This window comes from Dendropsophus ebraccatus, chromosome 6, assembly GCF_027789765.1.
Source record: "Dendropsophus ebraccatus isolate aDenEbr1 chromosome 6, aDenEbr1.pat, whole genome shotgun sequence".
NCBI classification, from domain to species: domain Eukaryota; kingdom Metazoa; phylum Chordata; class Amphibia; order Anura; family Hylidae; genus Dendropsophus; species Dendropsophus ebraccatus.
Window position 1 is genome coordinate 59451131 of NC_091459.1, and position 17182 is coordinate 59468312.

General features: G+C 40.2%; 1 protein-coding gene across 5 annotated transcripts in view; it reads left to right on the plus strand.

Moving 5' to 3' along the window:
• The window catches only part of HIVEP2 (HIVEP zinc finger 2), a 213123-nt gene that overhangs the window by 160138 nt on the left and 35803 nt on the right, over window positions 1-17182 (plus strand). For all 5 annotated transcript variants that reach the window (XM_069975045.1, XM_069975046.1, XM_069975047.1 and 2 more), the window contains one exon: window positions 13080-13126. The gene's annotated coding sequence lies outside the window, so the exon portion shown is untranslated. The remainder of the gene's footprint in view (window positions 1-13079; window positions 13127-17182) is intronic.

A 17182-nucleotide genomic window follows, 5' to 3' on the forward strand; every position in this document is an offset into this window, starting at 1 on the left:
TTCCACAAAAAACATGGAAAATAAGGATGCACTATGGTCAAATTTTTGCAGATTGCAGACAGAGAATTATGGACTTGACATATGCTCTACAGTGATATACTCTGTGAATGAGGCCTAAGAATGGGGCACAGCGCTAAAGAATGCTGTGCTATCTTTATTTATAGGATTAGTGGGGGTCCTAGAGACTTAGTCATAAAGACATCGTATTTATTAGCAATATTCCGTACAAGACCAGATAACATTGTATTGCACTCGCAGGTGTGCTGTTGTGGATTTTTCTCAGTAGAATATAGCTGATCGCTACAGTTTCATACCAGCAGGAGACTCTGTGGTCAGAATATTATTGGGACACTTTCAACAAAAAAAGGATTGTCCAAAGCAGAGGACTCCTTTAGCTTTAGGCTATGATCACACTTCATATTTTGTATGCCAAGAAAGGCTGTTGTTTGCAATTTAAACAACGGCCTTTCTTGTCATAAAAATGTTGCATTGAAGACAATAATGTGTTGCTTGAAGACTTGAATGCATACTGAACAGACGGCAGTGCTAGGTAAATGTTAATAAAAGCAATCCTATCATACTTTTGAAGTCTGTGTTTTTATATTGATCAAAATGTATTTTTTGCAACTGTGATAGTGTCAAGGAGGAGGGGCCCTAGGAGTGTTCTATATCACTGTGTAGCATGCTTTCCCTCTTGCATGATGAGTGATGCACATGGCATGGCTGACATCACTGATCCCTGCAGAAAACATTGCACATGTGCCACGTCATCTAGTATCAGCAAAGTGAAGGTTTTGGCTAACCTGGCAGCTTGACTGTACCTGCACTGGAGCTCCGTGCTGCGGTTTCAAAACCTTTACATGTAAATTGTTTACTTTGCCTTCTTTGATATAAAATGGCTCTGGGAAGTCAGCTATCACTCATTAAGCAGAGGGGCAGACATACTGCACAGTGAGGTGTTGTGGTGCTAGGACGTTCTGCCTCCTTGACGCTATGCCAGCTGCAAAAAAAACCCACATTTTTTAAAGGATATAAAAACACAGACATAGGCTTCTCGTGTATGATATGATTGTGTTTAATAAAGGGGAACTCCAGTTAGTAAAGATTTAACCCTATTTAACCCCCACCCATAATCTAAGCTTGTGTGTAATAGGTTCCTATTAGGAACGGCCCGAACCTGCCGAGGTTCGGGTTCATACGAACCTGAACTCTCAGCAATGATCCTCCGTGGAGAGGGTGGATACTGCCGGAGGACCGCCTGGAAAACTGGGATACAGCCTATGGCTATGGCTGTATCCCAGTTTTCCAGGCGGTCCTCCGGCTGTATCCACCCTCTCCACAGAGGTGGAAGACAGCAGGAATTATTGCGGAGAGTTCAGGTTTCTACGAACCTGAACCTCGGCAGGTTCGGACCATCCCTAGTTCCTATTACATGAATAGGGCCGTTTGTCTGCAGCACATCCTGACTCACATCGTAAAGCTACTGAAAATCCTCACTGCCTGCTCCACTCTGTCCCACTGCTCTGTCCTCCCCCTCCCTTCTAAGACAGAGGTCACATGATCTCTGTTTCTTCTGTTGCCAGGCAAGCTGTAACACCTCTTCTGTTACCCCGCCTACCACTGACTTCAAACAGTAATCATCTGGCCAAGGGCAAAAAAACAAAAGCCTCTCCTGTGCATTGTAGGGGAAGGGAGACACTGTTGTTCCATCTCTCTCTCTAACCAATGCATGCTGGGAGATGAAGTTTCCCAGCCAGGTGCCATGATGTAAAACTGGGATTATTTGTAAAAGGTTGAATCTGGGGCTAGGAGAAGCATAGACAAGTAGTTAAAGCGACTCTGTACCTGCAATTTGCCGCCCCCAAACCGCTTGTACCTTCAGATAGCAGCTTTTAATCCAAGATCTGTCCTGGGGTCCGTCCGCCGGGTGATACAGTTATTGTCCTAAAAAACAACTTTTAAATTTGCAGCCCTGTGTCAAATTGACGTGGCCTAGAGTATGCATGCCCTAGGATTGCAACACCCCTCCGTCCCTCCTCCCCGTCCTCTTCATCATTAGGAACGCCTCCGGGCAGGATTTTTCCTATTCATCACCTGTCTGAATACTTAAACCATCCACCACACGTGCAGTGTTCACACAGGTGATGAATAGGAGAAATTGTTCTAGGGGCATTTCTAATGATCGAGGGCGGGGATAAGGGACGGAGGGGTGTCGCAATCCTAGGGCATGAGTACTCTAGGCCATGCCAATTTGACACAGAGCTGCAAGTTTAAATGTTGTTTTTTAGGATAATAAATGCATCACCTGCCGAATGGACCCCAGGACTGATCTTGAATTAAAAGCAACTATGTGCTGTACAAGTGATTTTTTGGGGGGGGGGGGGGGGGGCAGATTGTGGGTATGGAGTCCTAAGGGTGTCAAACAGTTGGTCGCTCTAAGGGGTGTCAAACAATTGGTTGAAGATCAATCAGAGCACCTATATACTTTTTGTGCATTTTCTTTTTTGGATCGCTGGAGTTCACCTTTCACATTTATCTACCTCAGTATGCATTAAAGGGGTGACAAATTCGCTTTAAACTATATTTTTGCTTGTGAGATCCATCTGCTTTGTACCTGTAACACTTGTCCCTGTCATCTGGCTACATTGGATTTAGTAATTTTATGACTAGAATAAGTTTGGTATGGTGGATTAGCTTAGTCTATGATTTTTATATTTGTCTTCAAAGCCACAGAAAGTGACAGTTTATAGAATTTAATTATGTTATTGCGGCTTTTTGTGGTGTGGGGTGAGAGTTCGGTGTTACATTTGCCACAGAGTCATCCAGCTGCTTTTTTCCGCTTCAGTCAGAACAATTAGTGGTCAGAAACGGAGCATTTTCTCCAGTCTGGTAGAAGTCAGGTCAATAGAAAATACTGATGACGCTCAGTGAAGCTCAGCTCCTCGGTGATTACTGTATTCAGATGAAATGATTATGTCCTGGCACTATCCTCATAACATGAAGATCTATGTGGTCCCTCTTGTTTTTCAGTAAGTGGCCACAAGACATCTTATCTTATGTAGCTTTATGTCTACTTTACAGCCAACAAATTATCAGCATCATCTCACACTTCATTCTTGCTGGAAAGCAGCAGCCATAATCCACCAATCGCCCAAATCTCGCAATGTGTTACTGTCAGTGTGAACCCCCACTTTTTTAAACACATTAGGGAAAGAATTTAACCAGCTTGATAACATGCAAATAACAAGGAATCGAGCTTGAGTCTACAGCACCTCATATATTATCTAATGATCAACATTGGCCTAGTATTCTTTTCATCATTAGTCATACATTAAATCCCACATGTAAAGTTCTCGTCTTCTCTACCTGAAGTAAACCTGCTGCGATCACAAAAATACTTCAATACTGAATGCTGGCAGTTTCTACTTCTACTTCTGGGTCCAAACTATGAAAGAAGAAGGCCCACCAAAATAAGGACATCTCCAGTAAGGGCAAAAGATCTTGGAGAAAACTCCATAGACTACAGACTTGGAAGATATCCTGGTGCCATCTGCTAGACTGTGTTGTGGCTGCCTATGGCTGTATCCATGTTTTTCAAGTGGTCCTCAGGAGGTCCATGGAGTGGGCAGACAGCAGGATTCAGAAGCTGATCTATCTGCTTTGTACGAAGCTAAACCAAGCCTGGTTCGCTGATCTCTACTAGTATGTATTACAATAGACCTTACGGAGGGTCAGTATCGCTAGAGCTGCATGCAGGTGATAAGACCAGGGCTTCTGGACCCCAACAGTTCCTGGAACAGCCACTGGTGGCAACAGAGGGGGTTGTAATGCCCCTTACCGTTGTCAGTCAATAGAAACATGAAAAAAATATCTATTTTCTTTAATGAAGTTATATAATTTTATGAAAGAAATGTAAAAAAAAATGCATTACAGACACCTTTTCTGTGGATTGCAGACGAAGATTGTGGATGATTGCAGGAACAAGGTAAAACAACTCTTCAGCAATAATATTTCAGCATGTTATGTATCTGTCGAACCTTAGGTTTTGACCTGTCTCCTCTTCTGGGGTAACCCAGGGTGAGGCAGATGTATGTACAGTATGGTATGATGGCTGTGTCAGTACGGCAGTGTGAGGATTCAGAGCTCACAGCATCACTGCTGGAAGTTCCGAATCCCATTCCTTAGCTCATCGTCTGTACATATTGTCCTTGCAGGGAATGTGTGAATCAGGCCTTCATGTTAGGGAATATTTTGCTGTTCCCAGCACTATGGATAGCATGCAGTTGTCTAATGGCAACAGGATTAGTGATTGCATTGATGCTAATATCTACACTCTACTGCAAGCTAAGGCCATCTACTGTAATGCAACGTTGTTTGGGATTCTTTTTAATGACTGATCACCTTCCTATATTACTGGCATGTGTGACATAGGAAAGTTAGATTGTGAGCTCCTTCTGGGGACAAGAATGGATGCTATATAAGAAAACGAAGCATTACACAAGTATATTGCTTGCACCAGCCCTGCCACTCTGTTCATAACTGTGGGGCTGAGGTTACACTTGAAGCTTCTTCTCCTGCATAAATAGAGTAACCAGCCATATTTCTGCCATTCGTTGCCTGGATCTGATCATCTATACTGTATGTGCAGACTGTGTTTTATGTCTCTCTTACAGCAGAGGCTTGCCTTTGGAACCATTGGTTATAGAACTTATATAAGTTGGACGCTGATACGGCTCAGTATTTCATAACCTTTTTTCATTGCAGACACTAACTCATTATGCTGACACAGCCACTTGGAATGACCCGAAATACTGCAATTCCACCTATTTCTGTTTACTTGCCTTTTTTGGCCAGTCTGTTGTCTGTGGTGATGTTTGTAGTGTTGACATTCCCCTCGGTTATATCGGCCACTCTTAGTTAGGTATAGACCGCTGTGTAGTCTCCAGATGAAAGGAGCCTAGTTTTGGCAGAGAGGCCACCAGGAAATTTAGCTGACCTGTCGTAGTTCCTCTGGATCATATGTACAGCCTCAAGTGTTTGTATGAAGTAGGTAATAGTACCAGGTCAAAGAGGTTTTCCAGGAAACCAATTTGAGTGATTCACGAGGGTCACAGCCCAAGCTAGGTGACACTTTTGGCCAGGATGTCCTGCTACTTTCAATTTGCAGGCTACACCTAGAGGTACATGTAAATCTGTAGCTGTAAAGATGACCTTTTCATGTTCACCAACACAGATGCTCCCTACCAGCCTTAGATGTGTAACCAATAGAGTTTAATAAAATAGAACTATTTGTCTTGTCCACGTGAACTCATATGGGAACATTAGCCAGCACAGTTCATTATGCTTTGTATCTTGGCATCTCACACATACAATTATCGTGTTCAATAGAAGACTAGCCAGGGCCAGGCCAGTGTCCCCTGCCAGCAAAGAAGGTGTTTAAAGAAATGAATTTGGCATCGTGTACACGTTTTATAGCCATCCTGTGGAAATAAGTCTGTGTTTAGTTTGACTCTGGGAATGCGCCATGCTTTTCGGGAAACCTTTTCCATCCACTCTTAGTTTGTTATGTGTGGTATTGAAGCATGAAATGTGGACATCACTTGACAGTTCAGGTTTGTTGTTGGCAACTTTACCAAATTACATTTTCATGGCAAATATTTTTATAAATGATAAGGTGTCTTACATTCTAATTTTGTTACCCTAATATCAGTTGGTAGATTCTTTTACAATAGCAATTTCATTAGAATTAACGATAACCTGACCATACCAGACATTGGGGTAAATGCACACAAATTGATTTTGCTGTGGATTTTCTGGGCAGATTTGCTTGTGGATTGGAGTACTATGTCAGTGGATGAGATTCTACGCAGAAATTCACCTGCTGTGCAGGTTCTGCTGTGTGACTTCAGATTGTCCCAAAAGGACCACAAAATCTGCAATAAAAATCCTCAAATAACCAAATAAAGGATTGTGCTGCATTGTGGTTCTCCCATGAAAAAAAAAAAAATCTTTCAAATTAACTGGTGCCAGAAAGTGCCAAAGATTTTTTATTTACTTCTATTTAAAATCTCCAGTCTTCCAGTACTTATTAGCTGCTATATGTCCTGCAGAAAGTGGTGTATTCTTTCCAGTCTTGAAAGGAGGAGAGGTTTTCTGTGGGGTTTTGCTACTGCTCTGGACAGTTCCTGACATGGACAGAAGTGGCAGCAGAGAGTACTGTGTCAGACTGGAGAGAATACACCACTTCCTGCAAGACATACAGCAGCTGATACGTACTGGAAGACTGGAGATTTTTTTTACAAAGAAGTAAATTACAAATCTCTGGCACTTTCTGACACCAGTTGATTAGAAAGAATCACTGGACTACCCCTTTAATGAAATTGTTATCCTTATTTTATCCACTTACAAACATACATTTTTTCTTTGATATTTTTCTTTCTTTGACAACACAGACCTCTCCCTTAAAGTGTTATGTTGTATAGTTATATTTAGAGTTTTCCTTCGGGTGAATTTTGTCTTTGTATAATTTTAGGTTGAGTTTACAGCATGTTTAACCAATAAAGAAGGATTATATTAGAAACTCGTCAAGAAGGTATGCCGGCATAATACACTGCAGTTTACACTGGAATACCTTTTCGTCAGATTGACAATATATGCCAGCAACTAATCGAAACTTAATCTGAACCTAGCCTTCCAGTACACGCACACTTTCTGGTAGCCCCAAAAGGGGATCTTTGAACACCAGCGTATAGAAACCCAACAAACCAATGCTATAGCTCACCATTGCAGTAACTCTTGGTAGTATCGCTGTTGTAAGCAAGAAGTCAACTGTTGAACAACTGGACCCAGCAACCACTGAAGTATTGATTATGACAGCCAAAAATTAGCACTTTGTCAACTATGTTTGCATTATAGATGAATATGACATCACATTGACACCAGTGGTTCTGTATCGTTTCTGTATCGGTTTTTTTTTACATAAAAAAATAAGACTGCACTTCCAGTCATGTGAGCATAGTCTGAAGTTTTTATTAAAAGACATATTGATTTTTAGTAGCAGAAGTGTAGAACAGCATCTCTGCCCTCAAGGTCGACTTTATTATCACATTTTCCAGATTTCAGTTAGGAGGTGAAGTAATTATAGTGCGTCATGTACAATGTGTGGCTTTTAAAGACACCACACCAATAAAACTTCTAGGTGCTGTTCTGTGACAGCCAATATAAATATGGACACAAAGTCCTTACAATAATATTTGGGCTTCATTAGGTTGCCTGTTCCATTTTAATACATTTACATTTTATTAAAATAAGGAGATTTATTTTCACAAATATTTTAGAACATTAAAGTATCCTAACAGCAGTATATTAGTCTTTTAAAGGGGAACGCCATTGTAACTTTATTTTCTTTCAAATTAACTGGTGGAAGAAAGTTATACAGATTTGTAATTGAATAAATGTATTTAAAATGACTCCCCTGGACAGTTCCTGACATGGACAGAGGTGGGAAAGCACAGTGTCAGACTGGAAGGAATACACCTCTTTCTGCAGGGCATACAGCAGCTGATAAGTACTGGAAGACTTGAGATTTTTAAATACAAGTAAACTACAAATCTATATAACTTTTTGACAGCAGTTGTTTTGAAAGAAAAAAATGACAAAGTGCCTCTTTAAAGGGGTAGATAATAATAATAACAATAATAATGCTTTTATTGGTATAGCGCACACAGATTCCGCTTTATTACTCCCTGTCCCAATTAGGGCTCACAATCTAAACTCACCTATCTGTATGTTTTGGGTGTGGGAGGAAACTGGAGTACCCAGAGGAAACCCACGCAAACACGGAGAGAACATACAATCTCTTTGCAGATGTTGTCCTTGGTGGGATTTAAACTCAGGACTCCAGCACTGCAAGGCTACAGTGCTAACCACTGAGCCACCATGCTGCCCCCCCCCCCCCCCCCCAAAAAAAAAATGTTTATTTTCATATCAATTGGTGCCAGAGATTTGTAATTTACCTCTATTAAAAATTCTCAAGTCTTCCAGCACATATGAGCTGCTGTATGTCTTGCAGGAAGTAGTATTCTTCCTGCAGAGCATACAGCAACTGATCAGTACTGGAAGATGTGAGATTTTTCAAAATTACAAGTAAAATTTTAGTAAAGTAAATTACAAATCTCTGGCACTTTCTGACGCCAGTTGGTTTGAAAGAAATTGTCTTTGTGAACTAGCCCTTTAAGAGTTTTATTAACATTCTGTCATTAACATTTCAACATTTCTCTAAATACAGTAAATATTTTAAGAGTAGTCTATTACTTATTTGCTCATCCACAAGGCCCTCTGTGGATTTCTCATGTCTTTGGATGTGTTTCTCAGGGAGCAAATGCTCTATATCGGCTGGGTGAACTTGCTGCAGAATCCCTTTAAACCTTTAGTTACGGTAACTTTGTAGATGGGTCATGGGTTGGATTAGTGGCCCAGGAGTTCAAGTTACACTTTAGGAGATTTTCTTTTGCCTGGGTTTACATGTGTGTAATGTGGAGAAATTGACCTCAGACTACAGCACCATGGCATACACCGACCAGTCTTAACATTAAGGTTATATTCACACACTGTCAAAATGACTGCCGTTTTTATTGGATGACCGTCATTTTATAAAAATGGCCATTGTTTCAAAATAATGGTTGTTATTTGCTGTTAAATGGTGTCCGTCCAACAAAAATTGTGTGTGAACATAGCCTAAAACTGCTGACAGGTTAGGTGAATATCAGTGATTATCTGGTTACCAGTACAAAGGGCGTTGGATATATTAATGAACAGTCAGGAAGCTGATAAGCCTTGGTGGTAGTTGATGGTAGTCGATTTCCATTGACTTTAATGGGAATTGCACAAACTGTGTAGTGCAACAGCACTGTTTACATATCCCACTTTAAAGTCAGTGGAAATCATCACCTTTTCTAGACTCTTCTCCTTTCTGAGGCTATATTGACACACAGTTCAAATGATAATGTTTTTCATGTCATTTAATGGCAAACAATGGCCGTTATATTATAGCAGTGGACGTTATTATTAAATAATGTCCATTAAATGATGGACATCCAATGGAAACGGATGTCTTTTTGATGGTGTGTGAACATAGCCTAAAAGTGCATTATTTGAATTATTCTCAAGTGATAGAATTTTGCGGTGTGTGATGTCCCGTGGCTGTCAGGTTATAGTAGTTGTGTGTACACCATATTTACTGGTTCCCTTAGGATTTTTCTTGCATGAGAATACGTAATTTTTTTTCTTATATAAAAAAACAAATCTCTCTTGAGCACTAAGCCTTCTAAATCAGGTTGTAGATCACTGTGAATATTTTACATGTAGAGGAGATAAATATGCACAAACAGCTTTATCAGCAACTGCTCTGCTAAAAAAGGTGTCAATACAGTTCTCAAGCAAGTTCATTTGTGGAGATACTACATTCTCCTAGTGTTTTACAGGTCATTTACAATTCACTGCTTAACCCGTTACTTGAAGAAATTCGAAGCCCTATAAAAAGTATATACAGTGGTCCCTCAATATACAATATTAATTGTTTCCAGGATGACCATTGTTGTATGTTGATACTATTGTATGTTGAGACCAAAACTCTAAGGAAAATTGGTAATTGCTTCTGAAACCCTCTAATATCATCCAGGGGCGGTCTTGGCATTTTCTGCCCCCAGTAGTATATACCCCTTGTTTGCTTCCCCAGTAGTATATAGACCCCTGTGTGTTCCCCCAGTTATATATAGCCCCCCGTGTGCTCCCCCAGAAGTATATAGACCTCCTGTGTGCTGCCCCAGTTGTATATACCCCCTGTGTGCTGGGGGCCCCCCTGGATGTTGGGGGCCCCAAGCGATCGCTTGGGGTGCTTGGTGCCAAAGACCGCCACTGATATCATCTCAAAATGAAGATTTAAAGAAAAATAAGCAGATAATTAATAAGGATGTCGAAAGGAGCAGCTCATCCTGGCACGGATAAAGAGTAGTACAAGACATGCAGTATCAGGCTATGTTCAGACGCTGTATGAGACCGGCCATTCCATCACCTGGTCGGGTCAAGGAACGTCCGGTCTCAGAAAAGATTATGCCAGCCAGTACTGCAGTACCGGACGGATGTATACTATGTGTATACACTCCGGCCAGGATTCCCTCAGCCTGCAGCACTACGTAAGTACCACAGAAATCATGGCCGTTGTAACAACGGCTGTGATTTCTGCGGAACTTACGTAGTCTGAACATAGCCTCACACTGTACAGTAGATAGGCGCTACTAGACAACCAATTGGGGTAAAACTGGAGTTTTACTGCAGGTCCCAATTGTCTGTAACATTGTATGTTGAGTCTGGTGTTAAGTTACAATGTTACAGAAAGGAACATTGAAAATATTCTAACCTAAGGCCATTGTAAGTTGAAGTACCTCTGTACTGTAGAAACAATTGCTTGTAAGGGCTCTATTACACGGAGCAATAATGAGCCCTTTTCAGACGATTATCGCTTTGTGTAATAGAGACAATGATCAGCTGATAACAGTGATCATTGGCTGATTGTGTCTTTTGGTCCTCACCTAAAATCGCTGGCCGCCAACCGTGCATCACAACGTGTAATAGCAATGCGTGGCCAATGTATTCTTCTGCCCTCTGCTCGCTTCCTGGAGCCACTGATGTAGCTTCAGAGCGAATCTGATTGGAAGAATGGAGAGTTAATGTATACAGTGTAAGGGCGAGGGCTGCATGGACATCGCTAATGATGTCCGTGCAGCACTTACTAAACCATTATTGAGCCGTGTAAGAACCCTAAGTCACCAGGTATCTTTTCCACATTTTGATGATTTGGTGATTTTCTGATTCCCACTGTGTCTGCCGAAATCAGTTTCCTAATATATTGCTGTCAATAACTCCTGCTGCAAGTGGGAGCAAATGTAAATTCCTTATGGCTCCTCAGCCACCCCATCTTTAGGCTGCAGTCTGCTTCATGACATCCTTTGTTCAGACTATAGTCTGCCATACGCAGCCATGACTTCATCACAGAGTCTCAAGCCAACTGTATAAAAAAAGAAAAAAAAGAAAATGTGTTTAACTTTGTATGAATTGTAGAATTTTCCCTTTTAAAGCAATAGCTTTCGTTTGGCATTTCAACATGTATTGAAATACCAAAGACATACAGCTGCAAGACATACAGCAGCTGATAAGTACTGGAAGACTGAACATTTTTTTTTATAGAAGTAAATAAAAAAATCCCCCCCACACACACACTTTCTGACTCCAGGTGATTTGAAAGATTTATTTCTCTAGAATACCCCTTTAATGTAATGTAGAGTAAAGTAACCATGTTTACCATGTAACATGTTTTATTGGTTCCAGCATTAATTGATGGTGTATGGAGTTTTTCAATTCAAGTATGAAAAACAGTAGTACATTCTCAATGGGTATCCAACGCTCATAAGTTACACAGATAAAATCACTGACCTTATTTAGAATATACATCAGTAATTAGAGATGAGTGAGTTTGGGTTCATCTGAACTGAACCTTAAACAAACCACAGTAAAACAGTTAAACATTTGCAGGCATTTAGCTGTTCTGGTGCGGTTCACAAAATGTGCTCATCTATTCTTACCTGTCCGTGCTCTCCTGGTATTCTCCTCCTTCGGCATCCGTAGCTGCCAAATTTCCATTCAGCCAAGCACTAACCCATTGAGACATGTAAGAATAACAGCCCACTAAGTAAATCAGGGGCTGCAGTGCTGACTGTCCAGTCTCAGCTGGAGGGGCTAGAGGTGGCTTGAGGCATCTGGAGACATCAGAAACCCAGAGAAGGAAACCAGGGGAGTGTGGAGAGGTGAAAAAAACATATTTTTTTTTTTTAGATGTCATCTTTCCGAACTTGTTCCAACTGAGCGAAAAGTTTGGTTCTGTACCAAACTGAATTCTTTTCAAAGTTCGGAACAAATCTCGGTTCGGGAAGTTTAGTTTCCTCATCTCTATCAGCAATGTATTTCAAAGCTCTTAACCAGGTTAACCACGTTATCTGCTGTCAGTTTCCCTTTATCGTTATTGGCCATATATAACCATGTACGGTATTTTTCGGACTATAAGGCGCACATAAAATACTATGATTTTCTTAGAAATCGAAAGTGCGCCTTATAGTCCGATGCGCCTTATATGTGAATTATTACTTCACTTGAGTTAGAGTAAGTTCAAACTTAGTAAATCTCCACCATAGCACACAGGAGCCTCACTGAGTGCGGTGATATGACCAGCTCTGTGTGCAGGAGCCCCTGGAATATCTGTGTTTCAGCCATTATTATACCTACTACTCCAAAAATGCCCCCTGTTAAGAGACATGCTTATGATGCAGATTTTAAGATTAGAGCTATAAGACGTGCAGTAGAGCATGGAAATAGAGCAGCTATTGTGAAAGGGTTGAATAAAGTTTGGCTTACGGTCTGAACTGTGTTTCATTTCATGCAGTGCGCCTTATAACCCGGTCCGCCTTATAATCCAGTGCGCCTTATATATGAACCTAGACACTTGATAATGCGCCTTATAATGCGTTGCGCCTTATAGTCTGAAAAATACTGTACACACAGGAAGATGTGTGGCCGATGATGATAAATTTTAAAGCCTTCTTTAAAGACCCGACTGGCTAAAAATTGTGGGGGGGGGGGGGGGGGGGGGCGATTGATATCACTTTTACATGGCTTGCTTATTGGCCACAGGGTGATAGTGTGGAATCTATGTTTACTTATCCAACTTTACATGTATAAAATGCAGTATCCAAACTCTTTAACTGATAAAAAAAAAAGGCTTGATAAAAGGTGCAAATAAGGGCCAGGTGAGGAGCAGTGTAATAACACAGCCTTGTAGAGAGCAAATCGCTTTCACTGCTCGTTTCCTGTTCTTGTTATTCTTGGCAGCCGGGTGCAGCGATGTTCATTATGCAAACATGAGGTCTGCCCAAAAAGTTACGTACAAAAATTTAGTATATCCCATCCTTTTAGAATCTTAGGGCTTCTATCCTGTGTCTAAACTGATCACTTTTTCTTTTCTTTTATAGGCGACATCACAGCGCAGTCATGTGTCTGATATTTCTGAAAGGAACAGGTACCTATAATAAGACTTCTTTTTCTTGGTATTGATAATTTCAGATATAATGTCACACAGGATGTAGTAGTGAAACTACATGTAAAATGTGTACAGTGCTTGTGTAGATCTGATTATCTGGCTTCTTAAAAGCATGTTTCACGGTACGTATCTTGTGTGGATATGTGTGTCTTGAATAATAGTGGATCGATAGAATTTGCTGTGCTAAAAACATTTAGCGCTTTTATAGTACATCATTCATTCTGTGGCTTCAACTAAGTGAATAGCTGTAATCTTTTCATTGTAGCCGTATAGAATAGGCTGTGTGCCTACTATGATCTGGATAGATAAATGAGTGGTTATGAAGTGCTAATGCGCCTAATAGAAAATATCATACACTACAGGCTGGGTTCACCCCTCCACAATAGTGGTGCATGCCAGGAACAGGGACTGGGGCATAGTATCAGATCAGTGTTATATTCTGTCAGATTCTCCTGAGCCTGATCCTCTATTACTATGTATGGATACATAAGTAGCTTTATGTGTTGCTAAAGAGCATCTTGCAAGTTTCAGTAAATGTTATATCTTGTTTGGACTCCATGTTACTAGCCAAGTAGCTTAATAAATATACCGCAGCTTGTTTCAAATTTCAGCCCAGGGCCACAACCACACAATGGGGGAGATTTTTCAACCATGGTGTAAAGTGAAAGTGGCTCAGTTGCCCCTAGCAACCAATCAGATTCCACCTTTCATTTTCCAAAGAGTCTGTAAAGAATGAAAGGTGGAATCTGAGTGGTTGCTAGGGGCAACTGAGACAGTTTCACTTTACACCATGTTTGATAAATCTCCCCCAATGTCCTTTTACAGCTGTTATTTTGGATGTCTGACATTTAGAACCCAAATAACTGCCATTATTTCTGAATAATGGCCATTATTTGGGCTCAAAATGCCATCAATCCAAAAAACGGCTAAAAAAAACAATGGTGGAGATTTATCAAACTGGTGTAAAGTAGAATTGTCTTAGTTGCCCCTAGCAACAAGATTCCATCTTTTATTTTTCAATGAATCTGTGAGGAATGAAAAGTGGAATCTGATTGGTTGCTAGGGGCAACTAAGACAATTCTACTTTACACCAGTTTGATAAATCTCCCTCTTTGTGTAGCTGTGGCCTAAAGCCTTTAGAATCCTGCTGAAATCTCCCAGAATTCCTGGTTAGCTCTGGAAAATCTTACATTATAGAAAATGTCATCTTTATGGCTATGTTCACATGATGTTTTTTCCTTTCCGTTTATTTTTTTTTTAAATGGCATCCGTCATTTTGAGTTCAAAGGGACACCATTTTGCATTTTGAATGCCCTTCATTACAGTGACTGTTGGTACATGTGCAGGTGGATGATTGCCCTTTGTCTTTAATTGAAAAGTGCATGGAATTTAAAGGGGTTGGACACTTTATAGTAAAACAGTTTAGTGTATTGTATTAGTAAGTGTACTTACTGTCTATACTGACAGCTGCTCCCTGTGTACCTCATAGAGCTAAAATCAGACTCCCCTCCTCCAGGCTGGGCTGCCCAGCTCTGTGTTGTTTCTGTCCATAAGATGGCTGACATGGAGGAGCATGTGACCATGCCCCACCCCCAGTGTCCTCCATAGACATATACAGGCTCAGTGGTGGACACTGAGTGGAGGGGCGGGGCGGGGCATGGTCACATACTCCTTCATGTCAGCTACGTTATGGACAGAAACACCACAGAGCAGGTCAGCCCAGCCTGGAGGAGGGGAGCCTGATGTTAGCTCTATGAGGTACACAGGGAGCTGCTGTCAGTATATACAATGAGTACACTTACTAATACTGTACACTGAGCTATTTTACTATAAAGTGGCCAACCCCTTTAATAGTAAAGACAGTGAAAGGAAGGTGAAAAAATAAAAACTGTGTATAAACAACTAAAAAAAGACGTCCGTTATTTGCAAAAGATGTCTGCGAATAGTTTTCATGATCATTATTTTCACGTCCGCACAAACAATGTCCGTTATTTAATGCACTGTGTACATTGTGTGCAAATGGCCACCATTCCATTGATTTTAATGCATTCCATTGAGGTCAACTTAAATGCCGTAATAATGGACGTCATTTTAATAAGAAAAAGCTGACTCCCTTTCATTTTTTTTTTTTACTTAGTGTGAACATAGCCAATGCCAAACACTGAGCCATAGTCTAAATTAGGTGAAATGTTTCTGAGATCTGCACTATTGCTATGAGATGTGCCCTTCCAGTAAGCTTGATGGTGATTTCCAGTAACAACCAGCAGGAGTGGAAACAGGACAGCAGTATAGACTGTAACAAACAAAGTATTGCAGTGTACTGACATTATTACAGACAGTGACTCTTTTATATCTGTATAGAAACTGTACAATAGTGTTCAGAGCACCATAGACTTTATAATAGAAATCTGTCCAAACCACAGATTTATGAAGAAAAGCTCCACACTTTAAGTCAGTGTAAACTTAGTCTTGAAGAAAGAAATCTTGAAACATACAATGATATACATGGTAAAGGTTCCCATGGGAGAAGGTGAATTACTTGACATTTACTTTGCAGTTGAGTGTAAGCGTTTGTGTTCTATTAACAGCTATTTTAGACCGATTTTACATCCACTCAATAGACTTTAATATGAACCATAAAATTATCTTAAATGTCTTTGGTTTAATTATAGCCTTAAACTTTACATTAGTGTTCCTCTACTACCTGGAGTTGAAGTCATGGGAAATTCAAGGTATAGGACTACTGTAATGTAGTGTTATGTAGTGTGGTGTCATGTAAATAAATATATATATATATATATATATATATATATATATATATATATATATATACACAGCAGAATGGAGTGCACTCACAGGAAAAAATGATGGAGTGCCAGCAATGGAAACTGGAACCACATCCCCTCTTCAAACAAAGGATAGACTTTGCGGTACCTCCGTATGGTGAAAAAACTGTGATTTTTATTTTATATCAAAAAAAGCATAAACAAGTGCTGCAACGTTTCTGTCTCATCACGAGACCTTTCTCAAGCTTGAGAAAGGTCTCGTGATGAGACAGAAACATTGCAGCTGTTTTTGATATAAAATAAAAATCACAGGTTTTTTCATCGTATGGAGGTGCGCAAAGTCTATCCTTTATGTATATGTATATATATATATATATATATATATATATATATATATAATTTCTCATTCCTGGGGTAAAAGAAGTCATACCTCATTAAATATTCTCAAATGTAAATATCCTGTAGAATCAGCAGTAGTTTTGAAGTACTGAGATGAAGATTAAAGGGGAACTCAGTTGAAAATAAAAAATTTTAAATCACCAGGTTTCAGAAACTTATATAGATGTGTAAATAACTTCTGTTTAAACAACTCAAGTCTTCCAGCTGCTGTATGTCCTGCAGGAAGTGGTATATTCTTTCCAGTTTGACAAGGTGTTCTCTGCTACCACCTCTGTTCATGTCAGGAACTGTCCAGAGCAGGAGAGGTTTTCTAGGGGGATTTGCTACTGATCTGGACAGTTCCTCACATGGACAGAGGTGGCAGCACAGAGCACTTTCAAATCTATATAACTTTTTGGAACCATTTGATTTAAAAAATTTATATTTTTGCGGGAGTTCCTATTTAATATTACATTTAGTTCCTTTCCTGTTTTTTTATATACACCCCCCTCTCTCATTTTCCTTTTATCTCTATTTGTATTCATGTACTACTCTATCTATCTATACTTCTACAGGGTTATCAAAATTAAACTCCCCAACTAAGAGGGCTCCGAAATTTTTTTAATTTAAAGGGCAACTCCCATGAAAAACTTTTCTCAGTAATTGAAGCACATTACAAAGTTATAACTCTGCAATGTACTTCAATCACCTATCTGCCCCCCTTCCCTGTCTTTTCCCCCTTCAACCCCCCACCAGGAAGTGAAGGAAACTCACACATACCTAATTACTGTCGTCACCAGGCTCTTCTCTCAGCTCCTTCTTGTGACGATGAGTCATCAGCAGGAGGGCTGGTCTAGCTCCTGTTACACCA